Source organism: Myotis davidii, unplaced genomic scaffold, assembly GCF_000327345.1.
Source record: "Myotis davidii unplaced genomic scaffold, ASM32734v1 scaffold37, whole genome shotgun sequence".
In the NCBI taxonomy this organism is placed as follows: Eukaryota; Metazoa; Chordata; class Mammalia; order Chiroptera; family Vespertilionidae; genus Myotis; species Myotis davidii.
In genome coordinates this window covers 4,538,912-4,541,993 of record NW_006289395.1, presented here as the reverse complement: position 1 = coordinate 4,541,993, position 3,082 = coordinate 4,538,912, and the positions used below count along the sequence as shown (strand labels likewise).

The 3,082-nt window shown below is 47.3% G+C and overlaps 1 long non-coding RNA gene across 1 annotated transcript in view; it reads left to right on the top strand.

Annotated features, from left to right (window-relative positions):
* LOC107182786 overlaps window positions 1-3,082 on the top strand; it is a 21,833-nt gene that overhangs the window by 568 nt on the left and 18,183 nt on the right. The window lies entirely within an intron of this gene.

Here is a 3,082-nt window from a genome sequence, read left to right as displayed (position 1 = left end):
GAGAAAAGAATGCAAACCTACAAGCATAAACAAGGTGATTCCTGGTTCTTCCATCCTTGAGTCTATTTATTTCCAGTATCCAGGCAGTGAAATGAATGACAGCTTGCACGCGGCCTTGTCATTGTCACCACAGAGGCCTGGCGGGACTCTCAGTGCACCGGGCTCTTCATTGTCCGTGTCTCTGAGTCACCAGGGTGAACAGGGGCTGCCTGGTTCCTCAGCTATTTCCCAAACCAGCTGGCTATTGTCGAGAAAAGAATGCAAACCTACAAGCATAAACAAAGTGATTCCTGGTTCTTCCTTCCTTGAGTCTATTTCCAGTATCCAGGCAATGAAATGAATGACAGCTTGCACGCGGCCTTGTCATTGTCACCACAGAGGCCTGGCGGGACTCTCAGTGCACCGGGCTCTTCATTGTCCGTGTCTCTGAGTCACCAGGGTGAACAGGGGCTGCCTGGTTCCTCAGCTATTTCCCAAACCAGCTGGCTATTGTCTTCCCCCCAGGCCAGCCCCTGCCTAGTGCTCTAATCATTTTATCAATGTTGTTAGGTCTCTGTTGGTCCCAGCTATTTCTAATGTGTCCTTTATACCCATCAGATAATTAACTATTATGGACTGAATGTGTGTGCCCCCCTCCAAATTCATACATTGCAGCTCTGGCCCCAAATGGTGGCCTATTAATATGGGACCTTCAGGAGGTATTAGGGTTAGATGAGGTCCTGAGGGTAGAGCCCTCATTATTGAGGTTATTGGCCTTACAAGAAGAAACCCCAGAAAGCTTGCTCTCTCCATCACACCCACAGAAAGGCCTTGTGATCACACAGCAAGAAGGCGGCCGCCTACAAGCCAGGTGAAGAGCCTTCAGAATGAGATTTACCTTCAGGGACCCGGACCTTGGACTTGCCAGACTCCAGAGGTGAGAAACAGATTTCTGTTTAAGCCGCCCAGTCTACGCTAATGTGTTAGCAGCCTGAGCTGATGAATGCAATGGACTTCTAAACTATACACTTAACCTGGTTAAATGGAAAATTTTATTTTATGTATTGTTTTACTACAATTTGTAAAAACCAACTTATTTTCTCACTTTAAACTTGTTTACCCCAGGCCACTCCCTTCCCCACTTGCCCAGGAGACAGGCCTGTGTACAGCCTCTCTGTGGAACAGGATACTATAGGAAAGATGCTCATCGCATAGTTATTTAATGTTTGAAAATAGAACTTTGAAAAAATACATAGGCATGAGGGTTCGGGAGTAAATTAATCGTCACACTGTAAGTTAATAACTCCCAGGAATCCGGGAGGCTATTTTAAAACATTGTATTGAGAGCGCTGGGAGAATTTGTGATGAAGATCAAAAATACTAGACACTTGGAAAACAACGTGCCCAGCTCACCAGCGATCAAAGGCAGCGGAGTTGGAACAGCAGCCCAAGAAACAGAGAGAACGCTCAGGGGATGCCTCAGAATGGAGAAGCTCTGGCAGGATCCGAAGAGTGGGCAGGCCTCAGATAGCAGGCTTGGAAAACTCGGCTCCTGGGGTCTTACAGCACCACCACAATAGTAGCTCTAGGGTTCACTTGAAAGAAAGTTCTAGTCTTTGCCTAGCTGCCTTGTTTCAGGCGACTGCTGCGTTAGTTGTCCATATTTGTAACGTGCATGTTTTCCAGCACCTATGTGGCTCTCCCGGGAGAGGGTCTCAGTAGATCGTAGCTCCTGGGGAAGGTTTCCGTTCACCAGTGCACCCTTCTCTGTTTCACTCCCTCGCTGAGGTAGACAGAAGGCAGAAGTTCATGTCCCCTGAAGTCCCTACAGTGCACTTTGTATGGGGGAGATCAGAGCACAGCTAATTTGGGGCCCTGTTATACCTGGGAGGGCATCCAGCTTCTCTGAACCTGAGCATCCCCAGCTTAGACATGTGGAAACACCAGATGACCCCCCACACCTGCTGCGCGGCTCTGAGGAGCCCATGTGCTCTGTAAGAGAATATCCTGAAATATTCATCTCCATGCTGCCCTCTCCCCACACTCCTGTTGCCCTCAGCAGTCAACCACTAGGCAGGGAGGAGGGCGGCATTGATATGTAAATGAGAACCTGAAAGAGTCAGTGTTTCCAATCTGGACTTCTAGAAGAGGCTACTCCAGGAGCCTTCCTGAGTGGGAAGGGAGCAGCTTTGTAAAATGCACTTTGTGTCCTGCCGGCCTGGCTATGTTCACATAGGTTCCTTCCATCAGAATGAGACTTTATGGAGCACAAAAAGAAAGCTTCTTATATGGGCTAAGTTTCAACCCAAGGCTTAAGGAAGCTGAGGGACAAAACAACTGGTTAAGTGAAATAGCAAACCAAGGGTAAGGAATAGAGATTGGAAAAGAAACCCAACCTAAGCGATTGTGGCATCCAGGTGAAGTCAGATCAGTGTTATAAAGTCAGGTGGTGGGAGACGGGTGTGATGTTCTTCCCACTCCCTGGAGCCGGGCTACCCTCCTAGTCAAGTCTTAGACCAAATTCCAGAAGTCCACCAGCAAGCAGGCATCAGCTCCAGCTTCGGGGAGGCGGCCTCAGGCCCTCCACTATACCCCAAGCTCCCTTCCCAGAGGACGGCTGTCCAGGGTTCTTTGGCAAAAGGGATAGCAGAACCCATTCTGAAATGTAGAGGTGGAGCTGGTAGGCCCTAGACGTTAAATGCTCCACAATCTGCAAAGATTTCGGGGTTGGTTGCTTTCTTGTACCTTATTCATGTAAGGTTGGTAAAATGTCATGCTATTTCTCATTAACTGTATAGCTTAAACACCAAAAATGTCATCAATCTAAAATTATTCCTAGCCATTCTTTTTACTAATTAGACAAAGCTAGTGTCAATTCTGATTACAACACTTTACAGGATAATTGATCACCCTAGAGCAGTGGTTCTCAACCTTCTGGCCCTTTAAAACAGTTCCTCATGTTGTGACTCCCCAACCATAAAATTATTTTCGTTGCTACTTCATAACTGTAATTTTGCTACTGTTATGAATCGTAATGTAAATATCTGATATGCAGGATGGTCTTAGGTGACCCCTGTGAAAGGGTCGTTCAACCCCCAAAGGG